Raw genomic sequence first — 12,862 nt, 5'->3', positions numbered from 1 at the left:
GGGGCTGGATTTAGAAGTGGAGTGGATGCTTTTTGTTAGTAGTGACCCCTGGTGGTAAATGGTTATAAGCTGCAAATGGTAAAGTGAGCTGATTGTATATATATATATATATATATATATATATATACATATACATAGATAGATAGAAAGATAGATAGACAGATCGATAAATAGGTATTTATTTTAATCAATCATTTCTTATTAAAGCAGATTATTTTTGGCTAGGAATTTCTGATTTGTAATCATTTATGAAAAAAGATTGCTTCTCCTAACCAAAAGAAGCAAAGCTGCCTATTACAATACTGTGAATTGATTGAGGGCATGCCCTAACCTCATGGAGGTGAGCACTGTTGAACTGAAGCCAATATGTCCTCGTTAGTATAGTGGTCAGTATCCCCGCCTGTCACGCGGCAGACCGGGGTTCAATTCCCCGACGGGGAGACGATTCCTTTTATTCACACATTTAAATAAAATGATGTACTTAATAACATTGTAAACTATATTTGTCATTATCCTTCTCTATTACGATTGAGATAAACGTTGAATTCAGTGATGGCCAAATTGCTTACAGATGTGTTAACTAAAAGTCAGAATATGCTCTGAATATTTCAATCTGCACAGACCATACCATCAAAAACAATTTACATCTGTAATCTAATGGAAAATGGAATGAAGCAGTGGGGAATCTTATGCTTCTGCTCAACTCTAGGGGCTGGATTTAGAAGTGGAGTGGATGCTTTTTGTTAGTAGTGACCCCTGGTGGTAAATGGTTATAAGCTGCAAATGGTAAAGTGAGCTGATTGTATATATATATATATATATATATATATATATACATATACATAGATAGATAGAAAGATAGATAGACAGATCGATAAATAGGTATTTATTTTAATCAATCATTTCTTATTAAAGCAGATTATTTTTAGCTAGGAATTTCTGATTTGTAATCATTTATGAAAAAAGATTACTTCTCCTAACCAAAAGAAGCAAAGCTGCCTATTACAATACTGTGAATTGATTGAGGGCATGCCCTAACCTCATGAAGGTGAGCACTGTTGAACTGAAGACAATATGTCCTCGTTAGTATAGTGGTCAGTATCCCCGCCTGTCACGCGGGAGACCGGGGTTCAATTCCCCGACGGGGAGACGATTCCTTTTATTCACACAATTAAATAAAATGATGTACTTAATAACATTGTAAACTATATTTGTCATTATCCTTGTCTATTACGATTGAGATAAACGTTGAATTCAGTGATGGCCAAATTGCTTACAGATGTGTTAACTAAAAGTCAGAATATGCTCTGAATATTTCAATCTGCACAGACCATACCATCAAAAACAATTTACATCTATAATCTAATGGAAATGGAATGAAGCAGTGGGGAATCTTATGCTTCTGCTCAACTCTAGGGGCTGGATTTAGAAGTGGAGTGGATGCTTTTTGTTAGTAGTGACCCCTGGTGGTAAATGGTTATAAGCTGCAAATGGTAAAGTGAGCTGATTGTATATATATATATATATATATATATATATATATATATACATATACATAGATAGATAGAAAGATAGATAGACAGATCGATAAATAGGTATTTATTTTAATCAATCATTTCTTATTAAAGCAGATTATTTTTGGCTAGGAATTTCTGATTTGTAATCATTTATGAAAAAAGATTGCTTCTCCTAACCAAAAGAAGCAAAGCTGCCTATTACAATACTGTGAATTGATTGAGGGCATGCCCTAACCTCATGGAGGTGAGCACTGTTGAACTGAAGCCAATATGTCCTCGTTAGTATAGTGGTCAGTATCCCCGCCTGTCACGCGGCAGACCGGGGTTCAATTCCCCGACGGGGAGACGATTCCTTTTATTCACACAATTAAATAAAATGATGTACTTAATAACATTGTAAACTATATTTGTCATTATCCTTCTCTATTACGATTGAGATAAACGTTGAATTCAGTGATGGCCAAATTGCTTACAGATGTGTTAACTAAAAGTCAGAATATGCTCTGAATATTTCAATCTGCACAGACCATACCATCAAAAACAATTTACATCTGTAATCTAATGGAAAATGGAATGAAGCAGTGGGGAATCTTATGCTTCTGCTCAACTCTAGGGGCTGGATTTAGAAGTGGAGTGGATGCTTTTTGTTAGTAGTGACCCCTGGTGGTAAATGGTTATAAGCTGCAAATGGTAAAGTGAGCTGATTGTATATATATATATATATATATATATATATATACATATACATAGATAGATAGAAAGATAGATAGACAGATCGATAAATAGGTATTTATTTTAATCAATCATTTCTTATTAAAGCAGATTATTTTTAGCTAGGAATTTCTGATTTGTAATCATTTATGAAAAAAGATTACTTCTCCTAACCAAAAGAAGCAAAGCTGCCTATTACAATACTGTGAATTGATTGAGGGCATGCCCTAACCTCATGAAGGTGAGCACTGTTGAACTGAAGACAATATGTCCTCGTTAGTATAGTGGTCAGTATCCCCGCCTGTCACGCGGGAGACCGGGGTTCTATTCCCCGACGGGGAGACGATTCCTTTTATTCACACAATTAAATAAAATGATGTACTTAATAACATTGTAAACTATATTTGTCATTATCCTTGTCTATTACGATTGAGATAAACGTTGAATTCAGTGATGGCCAAATTGCTTACAGATGTGTTAACTAAAAGTCAGAATATGCTCTGAATATTTCAATCTGCACAGACCATACCATCAAAAACAATTTACATCTATAATCTAATGGAAATGGAATGAAGCAGTGGGGAATCTTATGCTTCTGCTCAACTCTAGGGGCTAGATTTAGAAGTGGAGTGGATGCTTTTTGTTAGTAGTGACCCCTGGTGGTAAATGGTTATAAGCTGCAAATGGTAAAGTGAGCTGATTGTATATATATATATATATATATATATATACATATACATAGATAGATAGAAAGATAGATAGACAGATCGATAAATAGGTATTTATTTTAATCAATCATTTCTTATTAAAGCAGATTATTTTTGGCTAGGAATTTCTGATTTGTAATCATTTATGAAAAAAGATTGCTTCTCCTAACCAAAAGAAGCAAAGCTGCCTATTACAATACTGTGAATTGATTGAGGGCATGCCCTAACCTCATGAAGGTGAGCACTGTTGAACTGAAGACAATATGTCCTCGTTAGTATAGTGGTCAGTATCCCCGCCTGTCACGCGGGAGACCGGGGTTCAATTCCCCGACGGGGAGACGGTTCCTTTTATTCACACAATTAAATAAAATGATGTACTTAATAACATTGTAAACTATATTTGTCATTATCCTTGTCTATTACGATTGAGATAAACGTTGAATTCAGTGATGGCCAAATTGCTTACAGATGTGTTAACTAAAAGTCAGAATATGCTCTGAATATTTCAATCTGCACAGACCATACCATCAAAAACAATTTACATCTATAATCTAATGGAAATGGAATGAAGCAGTGGGGAATCTTATGCTTCTGCTCAACTCTAGGGGCTAGATTTAGAAGTGGAGTGGATGCTTTTTGTTAGTAGTGACCCCTGGTGGTAAATGGTTATAAGCTGCAAATGGTAAAGTGAGCTGATTGTATATATATATATATATATATATATACATAGATAGATAGAAAGATAGATAGACAGATCGATAGATAGGTATTTATTTTAATCAATCATTTCTTATTAAAGCAGATTATTTTTGGCTAGGAATTTCTGATTTGTAATCATTTATGAAAAAAGATTGCTTCTCCTAACCAAAAGAAGCAAAGCTGCCTATTACAATACTGTGAATTGATTGAGGGCATGCCCTAACCTCATGGAGGTGAGCACTGTTGAACTGAAGCCAATATGTCCTCGTTAGTATAGTGGTCAGTATCCCCGCCTGTCACGCGGCAGACCGGGGTTCAATTCCCCGACGGGAAGACGATTCCTTTTATTCACACAATTAAATAAAATGATGTACTTAATAACATTGTAAACTATATTTGTCATTATCCTTCTCTATTACGATTGAGATAAACGTTGAATTCAGTGATGGCCAAATTGCTTACAGATGTGTTAACTAAAAGTCAGAATATGCTCTGAATATTTCAATCTGCACAGACCATACCATCAAAAACAATTTACATCTGTAATCTAATGGAAAATGGAATGAAGCAGTGGGGAATCTTATGCTTCTGCTCAACTCTAGGGGCTGGATTTAGAAGTGGAGTGGATGCTTTTTGTTAGTAGTGACCCCTGGTGGTAAATGGTTATAAGCTGCAAATGGTAAAGTGAGCTGATTGTATATATATATATATATATATATATATATACATATACATAGATAGATAGAAAGATAGATAGACAGATCGATAAATAGGTATTTATTTTAATCAATCATTTCTTATTAAAGCAGATTATTTTTAGCTAGGAATTTCTGATTTGTAATCATTTATGAAAAAAGATTACTTCTCCTAACCAAAAGAAGCAAAGCTGCCTATTACAATACTGTGAATTGATTGAGGGCATGCCCTAACCTCATGAAGGTGAGCACTGTTGAACTAAAGCCAATATGTCCTCGTTAGTATAGTGGTCAGTTTCCCCGCCTGTCACGCGGGAGACCGGTGTTCAATTCCCCGACGGGGAGACGATTCCTTTTATTCACACAATTAAATAAAATGATGTACTTAATAACATTGTCAACTATATTTGTCATTATCCTTGTCTATTACGATTGAGATAAACGTTGAATTCAGTGATGGCCAAATTGCTTACAGATGTGTTAACTAAAAGTCAGAATATGCTCTGAATATTTCAATCTGCACAGACCATACCATCAAAAACAATTTACATCTGTAATCTAATGGAAAATGGAATGAAGCAGTGGGGAATCTTATGCTTCTGCTCAACTCTAGGGGCTGGATTTAGAAGTGGAGTGGATGCTTTTTGTTAGTAGTGACCCCTGGTGGTAAATGGTTATAAGCTGCAAATGGTAAAGTGAGCTGATTGTATATATATATATATATATATATATATATATATATATATATATATATATACATATACATAGATAGATAGAAAGATAGATAGACAGATCGATAAATAGGTATTTATTTTAATCAATCATTTCTTATTAAAGCAGATTATTTTTGGCTAGGAATTTCTGATTTGTAATCATTTATGAAAAAAGGTTACTTCTCCTAACCAAAAGAAGCAAAGCTGCCTATTACAATACTGTGAATTGATTGAGGGCATGCCCTAACCTCATGAAGGTGAGCACTGTTGAACTGAAGACAATATGTCCTCGTTAGTATAGTGGTCAGTATCCCCGCCTGTCACGCGGGAGACCGGGGTTCAATTCCCCGACGGGGAGACGATTCCTTTTATTCACACAATTAAATAAAATGATGTACTTAATAACATTGTAAACTATATTTGTCATTATCCTTGTCTATTACGATTGAGATAAACGTTGAATTCAGTGATGGCCAAATTGCTTACAGATGTGTTAACTAAAAGTCAGAATATGCTCTGAATATTTCAATCTGCACAGACCATACCATCAAAAACAATTTACATCTATAATCTAATGGAAATGGAATGAAGCAGTGGGGAATCTTATGCTTCTGCTCAACTCTAGGGGCTAGATTTAGAAGTGGAGTGGATGCTTTTTGTTAGTAGTGACCCCTGGTGGTAAATGGTTATAAGCTGCAAATGGTAAAGTGAGCTGATTGTATATATATATATATATATATATATACATATACATAGATAGATAGAAAGATAGATAGACAGATCGATAAATAGGTATTTATTTTAATCAATCATTTCTTATTAAAGCAGATTATTTATGTCTAGGAATTTCTGATTTGTAATCATTTATGAAAAAAGATTGCTTCTCCTAACCAAAAGAAGCAAAGCTGCCTATTACAATACTGTGAATTGATTGAGGGCATGCCCTAACCTCATGGAGGTGAGCACTGTTGAACTGAAGCCAATATGTCCTCGTTAGTATAGTGGTCAGTATCCCCGCCTGTCACGCGGCAGACCGGGGTTCAATTCCCCGACGGGGAGACGATTCCTTTTATTCACACATTTAAATAAAATGATGTACTTAATAACATTGTAAACTATATTTGTCATTATCCTTCTCTATTACGATTGAGATAAACGTTGAATTCAGTGATGGCCAAATTGCTTACAGATGTGTTAACTAAAAGTCAGAATATGCTCTGAATATTTCAATCTGCACAGACCATACCATCAAAAACAATTTACATCTGTAATCTAATGGAAAATGGAATGAAGCAGTGGGGAATCTTATGCTTCTGCTCAACTCTAGGGGCTGGATTTAGAAGTGGAGTGGATGCTTTTTGTTAGTAGTGACCCCTGGTGGTAAATGGTTATAAGCTGCAAATGGTAAAGTGAGCTGATTGTATATATATATATATATATATATATATATATACATATACATAGATAGATAGAAAGATAGATAGACAGATCGATAAATAGGTATTTATTTTAATCAATCATTTCTTATTAAAGCAGATTATTTTTAGCTAGGAATTTCTGATTTGTAATCATTTATGAAAAAAGATTACTTCTCCTAACCAAAAGAAGCAAAGCTGCCTATTACAATACTGTGAATTGATTGAGGGCATGCCCTAACCTCATGAAGGTGAGCACTGTTGAACTGAAGACAATATGTCCTCGTTAGTATAGTGGTCAGTATCCCCGCCTGTCACGCGGGAGACCGGGGTTCAATTCCCCGACGGGGAGACGATTCCTTTTATTCACACAATTAAATAAAATGATGTACTTAATAACATTGTAAACTATATTTGTCATTATCCTTGTCTATTACGATTGAGATAAACGTTGAATTCAGTGATGGCCAAATTGCTTACAGATGTGTTAACTAAAAGTCAGAATATGCTCTGAATATTTCAATCTGCACAGACCATACCATCAAAAACAATTTACATCTATAATCTAATGGAAATGGAATGAAGCAGTGGGGAATCTTATGCTTCTGCTCAACTCTAGGGGCTGGATTTAGAAGTGGAGTGGATGCTTTTTGTTAGTAGTGACCCCTGGTGGTAAATGGTTATAAGCTGCAAATGGTAAAGTGAGCTGATTGTATATATATATATATATATATATATATATATATATATACATATACATAGATAGATAGAAAGATAGATAGACAGATCGATAAATAGGTATTTATTTTAATCAATCATTTCTTATTAAAGCAGATTATTTTTGGCTAGGAATTTCTGATTTGTAATCATTTATGAAAAAAGATTGCTTCTCCTAACCAAAAGAAGCAAAGCTGCCTATTACAATACTGTGAATTGATTGAGGGCATGCCCTAACCTCATGGAGGTGAGCACTGTTGAACTGAAGCCAATATGTCCTCGTTAGTATAGTGGTCAGTATCCCCGCCTGTCACGCGGCAGACCGGGGTTCAATTCCCCGACGGGGAGACGATTCCTTTTATTCACACAATTAAATAAAATGATGTACTTAATAACATTGTAAACTATATTTGTCATTATCCTTCTCTATTACGATTGAGATAAACGTTGAATTCAGTGATGGCCAAATTGCTTACAGATGTGTTAACTAAAAGTCAGAATATGCTCTGAATATTTCAATCTGCACAGACCATACCATCAAAAACAATTTACATCTGTAATCTAATGGAAAATGGAATGAAGCAGTGGGGAATCTTATGCTTCTGCTCAACTCTAGGGGCTGGATTTAGAAGTGGAGTGGATGCTTTTTGTTAGTAGTGACCCCTGGTGGTAAATGGTTATAAGCTGCAAATGGTAAAGTGAGCTGATTGTATATATATATATATATATATATATATATATACATATACATAGATAGATAGAAAGATAGATAGACAGATCGATAAATAGGTATTTATTTTAATCAATCATTTCTTATTAAAGCAGATTATTTTTAGCTAGGAATTTCTGATTTGTAATCATTTATGAAAAAAGATTACTTCTCCTAACCAAAAGAAGCAAAGCTGCCTATTACAATACTGTGAATTGATTGAGGGCATGCCCTAACCTCATGAAGGTGAGCACTGTTGAACTGAAGACAATATGTCCTCGTTAGTATAGTGGTCAGTATCCCCGCCTGTCACGCGGGAGACCGGGGTTCTATTCCCCGACGGGGAGACGATTCCTTTTATTCACACAATTAAATAAAATGATGTACTTAATAACATTGTAAACTATATTTGTCATTATCCTTGTCTATTACGATTGAGATAAACGTTGAATTCAGTGATGGCCAAATTGCTTACAGATGTGTTAACTAAAAGTCAGAATATGCTCTGAATATTTCAATCTGCACAGACCATACCATCAAAAACAATTTACATCTATAATCTAATGGAAATGGAATGAAGCAGTGGGGAATCTTATGCTTCTGCTCAACTCTAGGGGCTAGATTTAGAAGTGGAGTGGATGCTTTTTGTTAGTAGTGACCCCTGGTGGTAAATGGTTATAAGCTGCAAATGGTAAAGTGAGCTGATTGTATATATATATATATATATATATATATACATATACATAGATAGATAGAAAGATAGATAGACAGATCGATAAATAGGTATTTATTTTAATCAATCATTTCTTATTAAAGCAGATTATTTTTGGCTAGGAATTTCTGATTTGTAATCATTTATGAAAAAAGATTGCTTCTCCTAACCAAAAGAAGCAAAGCTGCCTATTACAATACTGTGAATTGATTGAGGGCATGCCCTAACCTCATGAAGGTGAGCACTGTTGAACTGAAGACAATATGTCCTCGTTAGTATAGTGGTCAGTATCCCCGCCTGTCACGCGGGAGACCGGGGTTCAATTCCCCGACGGGGAGACGGTTCCTTTTATTCACACAATTAAATAAAATGATGTACTTAATAACATTGTAAACTATATTTGTCATTATCCTTGTCTATTACGATTGAGATAAACGTTGAATTCAGTGATGGCCAAATTGCTTACAGATGTGTTAACTAAAAGTCAGAATATGCTCTGAATATTTCAATCTGCACAGACCATACCATCAAAAACAATTTACATCTATAATCTAATGGAAATGGAATGAAGCAGTGGGGAATCTTATGCTTCTGCTCAACTCTAGGGGCTAGATTTAGAAGTGGAGTGGATGCTTTTTGTTAGTAGTGACCCCTGGTGGTAAATGGTTATAAGCTGCAAATGGTAAAGTGAGCTGATTGTATATATATATATATATATATATATACATAGATAGATAGAAAGATAGATAGACAGATCGATAGATAGGTATTTATTTTAATCAATCATTTCTTATTAAAGCAGATTATTTTTGGCTAGGAATTTCTGATTTGTAATCATTTATGAAAAAAGATTGCTTCTCCTAACCAAAAGAAGCAAAGCTGCCTATTACAATACTGTGAATTGATTGAGGGCATGCCCTAACCTCATGGAGGTGAGCACTGTTGAACTGAAGCCAATATGTCCTCGTTAGTATAGTGGTCAGTATCCCCGCCTGTCACGCGGCAGACCGGGGTTCAATTCCCCGACGGGAAGACGATTCCTTTTATTCACACAATTAAATAAAATGATGTACTTAATAACATTGTAAACTATATTTGTCATTATCCTTCTCTATTACGATTGAGATAAACGTTGAATTCAGTGATGGCCAAATTGCTTACAGATGTGTTAACTAAAAGTCAGAATATGCTCTGAATATTTCAATCTGCACAGACCATACCATCAAAAACAATTTACATCTGTAATCTAATGGAAAATGGAATGAAGCAGTGGGGAATCTTATGCTTCTGCTCAACTCTAGGGGCTGGATTTAGAAGTGGAGTGGATGCTTTTTGTTAGTAGTGACCCCTGGTGGTAAATGGTTATAAGCTGCAAATGGTAAAGTGAGCTGATTGTATATATATATATATATATATATATATATACATATACATAGATAGATAGAAAGATAGATAGACAGATCGATAAATAGGTATTTATTTTAATCAATCATTTCTTATTAAAGCAGATTATTTTTAGCTAGGAATTTCTGATTTGTAATCATTTATGAAAAAAGATTACTTCTCCTAACCAAAAGAAGCAAAGCTGCCTATTACAATACTGTGAATTGATTGAGGGCATGCCCTAACCTCATGAAGGTGAGCACTGTTGAACTAAAGCCAATATGTCCTCGTTAGTATAGTGGTCAGTTTCCCCGCCTGTCACGCGGGAGACCGGTGTTCAATTCCCCGACGGGGAGACGATTCCTTTTATTCACACAATTAAATAAAATGATGTACTTAATAACATTGTCAACTATATTTGTCATTATCCTTGTCTATTACGATTGAGATAAACGTTGAATTCAGTGATGGCCAAATTGCTTACAGATGTGTTAACTAAAAGTCAGAATATGCTCTGAATATTTCAATCTGCACAGACCATACCATCAAAAACAATTTACATCTGTAATCTAATGGAAAATGGAATGAAGCAGTGGGGAATCTTATGCTTCTGCTCAACTCTAGGGGCTGGATTTAGAAGTGGAGTGGATGCTTTTTGTTAGTAGTGACCCCTGGTGGTAAATGGTTATAAGCTGCAAATGGTAAAGTGAGCTGATTGTATATATATATATATATATATATATATATATATATATATATATATATATATACATATACATAGATAGATAGAAAGATAGATAGACAGATCGATAAATAGGTATTTATTTTAATCAATCATTTCTTATTAAAGCAGATTATTTTTGGCTAGGAATTTCTGATTTGTAATCATTTATGAAAAAAGGTTACTTCTCCTAACCAAAAGAAGCAAAGCTGCCTATTACAATACTGTGAATTGATTGAGGGCATGCCCTAACCTCATGAAGGTGAGCACTGTTGAACTGAAGACAATATGTCCTCGTTAGTATAGTGGTCAGTATCCCCGCCTGTCACGCGGGAGACCGGGGTTCAATTCCCCGACGGGGAGACGATTCCTTTTATTCACACAATTAAATAAAATGATGTACTTAATAACATTGTAAACTATATTTGTCATTATCCTTGTCTATTACGATTGAGATAAACGTTGAATTCAGTGATGGCCAAATTGCTTACAGATGTGTTAACTAAAAGTCAGAATATGCTCTGAATATTTCAATCTGCACAGACCATACCATCAAAAACAATTTACATCTATAATCTAATGGAAATGGAATGAAGCAGTGGGGAATCTTATGCTTCTGCTCAACTCTAGGGGCTAGATTTAGAAGTGGAGTGGATGCTTTTTGTTAGTAGTGACCCCTGGTGGTAAATGGTTATAAGCTGCAAATGGTAAAGTGAGCTGATTGTATATATATATATATATATATATATACATATACATAGATAGATAGAAAGATAGATAGACAGATCGATAAATAGGTATTTATTTTAATCAATCATTTCTTATTAAAGCAGATTATTTTTGGCTAGGAATTTCTGATTTGTAATCATTTATGAAAAAAGATTGCTTCTCCTAACCAAAAGAAGCAAAGCTGCCTATTACAATACTGTGAATTGATTGAGGGCATGCCCTAACCTCATGAAGGATAGCACTGTTGAACTGAAGACAATATGTCCTCGTTAGTATAGTGGTCAGTATCCCCGCCTGTCACGCGGGAGACCGGGGTTCAATTCCCCGACGGGGAGACGATTCCTTTTATTCACACAATTAAATAAAATGATGTACTTAATAACATTGTAAACTATATTTGTCATTATCCTTGTCTATTACGATTGAGATAAACGTTGAATTCAGTGATGGCCAAATTGCTTACAGATGTGTTAACTAAAAGTCAGAATATGCTCTGAATATTTCAATCTGCACAGACCATACCATCAAAAACAATTTACATCTATAATCTAATGGAAATGGAATGAAGCAGTGGGGAATCTTATGCTTCTGCTCAACTCTAGGGGCTAGATTTAGAAGTGGAGTGGATGCTTTTTGTTAGTAGTGACCCCTGGTGGTAAATGGTTATAAGCTGCAAATGGTAAAGTGAGCTGATTGTATATATATATATATATATATATATACATATACATAGATAGATAGAAAGATAGATAGACAGATCGATAAATAGGTATTTATTTTAATCAATCATTTCTTATTAAAGCAGATTATTTTTGGCTAGGAATTTCTGATTTGTAATCATTTATGAAAAAAGATTGCTTCTCCTAACCAAAAGAAGCAAAGCTGCCTATTACAATACTGTGAATTGATTGAGGGCATGCCCTAACCTCATGGAGGTGAGCACTGTTGAACTGAAGCCAATATGTCCTCGTTAGTATAGTGGTCAGTATCCCCGCCTGTCACGCGGCAGACCGGGGTTCAATTCCCCGACGGGGAGACAATTCCTTTTATTCACACAATTAAATAAAATGATGTACTTAATAACATTGTAAACTATATTTGTCATTATCCTTCTCTATTACGATTGAGATAAACGTTGAATTCAGTGATGGCCAAATTGCTTACAGATGTGTTAACTAAAAGTCAGAATATGCTCTGAATATTTCAATCTGCACAGACCATACCATCAAAAACAATTTACATCTGTAATCTAATGGAAAATGGAATGAAGCAGTGGGGAATCTTATGCTTCTGCTCAACTCTAGGGGCTGGATTTAGAAGTGGAGTGGATGCTTTTTGTTAGTAGTGACCCCTGGTGGTAAATGGTTATAAGCTGCAAATGGTAAAGTGAGCTGATTGTATATATATATATATATATATATATATATACATATA

At 34.8% G+C, this 12,862-nt stretch overlaps 7 non-coding genes across 7 annotated transcripts; all 7 read left to right on the top strand.

The window, feature by feature from the left end:
- Positions 1–1,077: 1,077 nt before the first annotated feature.
- On the top strand, positions 1,078–1,149 carry TRNAD-GUC (transfer RNA aspartic acid (anticodon GUC)). Its single transcript has one exon. It is a non-coding gene; the product is annotated as a tRNA-Asp (tRNA).
- Positions 1,150–3,201: 2,052 nt separating this feature from the next.
- On the top strand, positions 3,202–3,273 carry TRNAD-GUC (transfer RNA aspartic acid (anticodon GUC)). The gene has a single exon. It is a non-coding gene; the product is annotated as a tRNA-Asp (tRNA).
- Positions 3,274–5,328: 2,055 nt separating this feature from the next.
- Positions 5,329–5,400, top strand: TRNAD-GUC (transfer RNA aspartic acid (anticodon GUC)). The gene has a single exon. It is a non-coding gene; the product is annotated as a tRNA-Asp (tRNA).
- Positions 5,401–6,737: 1,337 nt separating this feature from the next.
- Positions 6,738–6,809, top strand: TRNAD-GUC (transfer RNA aspartic acid (anticodon GUC)). The gene has a single exon. It is a non-coding gene; the product is annotated as a tRNA-Asp (tRNA).
- A 2,052-nt stretch (positions 6,810–8,861) lies between these two features.
- TRNAD-GUC (transfer RNA aspartic acid (anticodon GUC)) lies at positions 8,862–8,933 on the top strand. Its single transcript has one exon. It is a non-coding gene; the product is annotated as a tRNA-Asp (tRNA).
- A 2,057-nt stretch (positions 8,934–10,990) lies between these two features.
- TRNAD-GUC (transfer RNA aspartic acid (anticodon GUC)) lies at positions 10,991–11,062 on the top strand. Its single transcript has one exon. It is a non-coding gene; the product is annotated as a tRNA-Asp (tRNA).
- Positions 11,063–11,691: 629 nt separating this feature from the next.
- Positions 11,692–11,763, top strand: TRNAD-GUC (transfer RNA aspartic acid (anticodon GUC)). Its single transcript has one exon. It is a non-coding gene; the product is annotated as a tRNA-Asp (tRNA).
- The last annotated feature ends 1,099 nt before the right edge of the window (positions 11,764–12,862 follow it).

This window comes from Triturus cristatus, chromosome 4_1, assembly GCF_964204655.1.
Source record: "Triturus cristatus chromosome 4_1, aTriCri1.1, whole genome shotgun sequence".
Taxonomy (NCBI): domain Eukaryota; kingdom Metazoa; phylum Chordata; class Amphibia; order Caudata; family Salamandridae; genus Triturus; species Triturus cristatus.
This window is presented reverse-complemented; position numbering and strand designations above follow the sequence as displayed.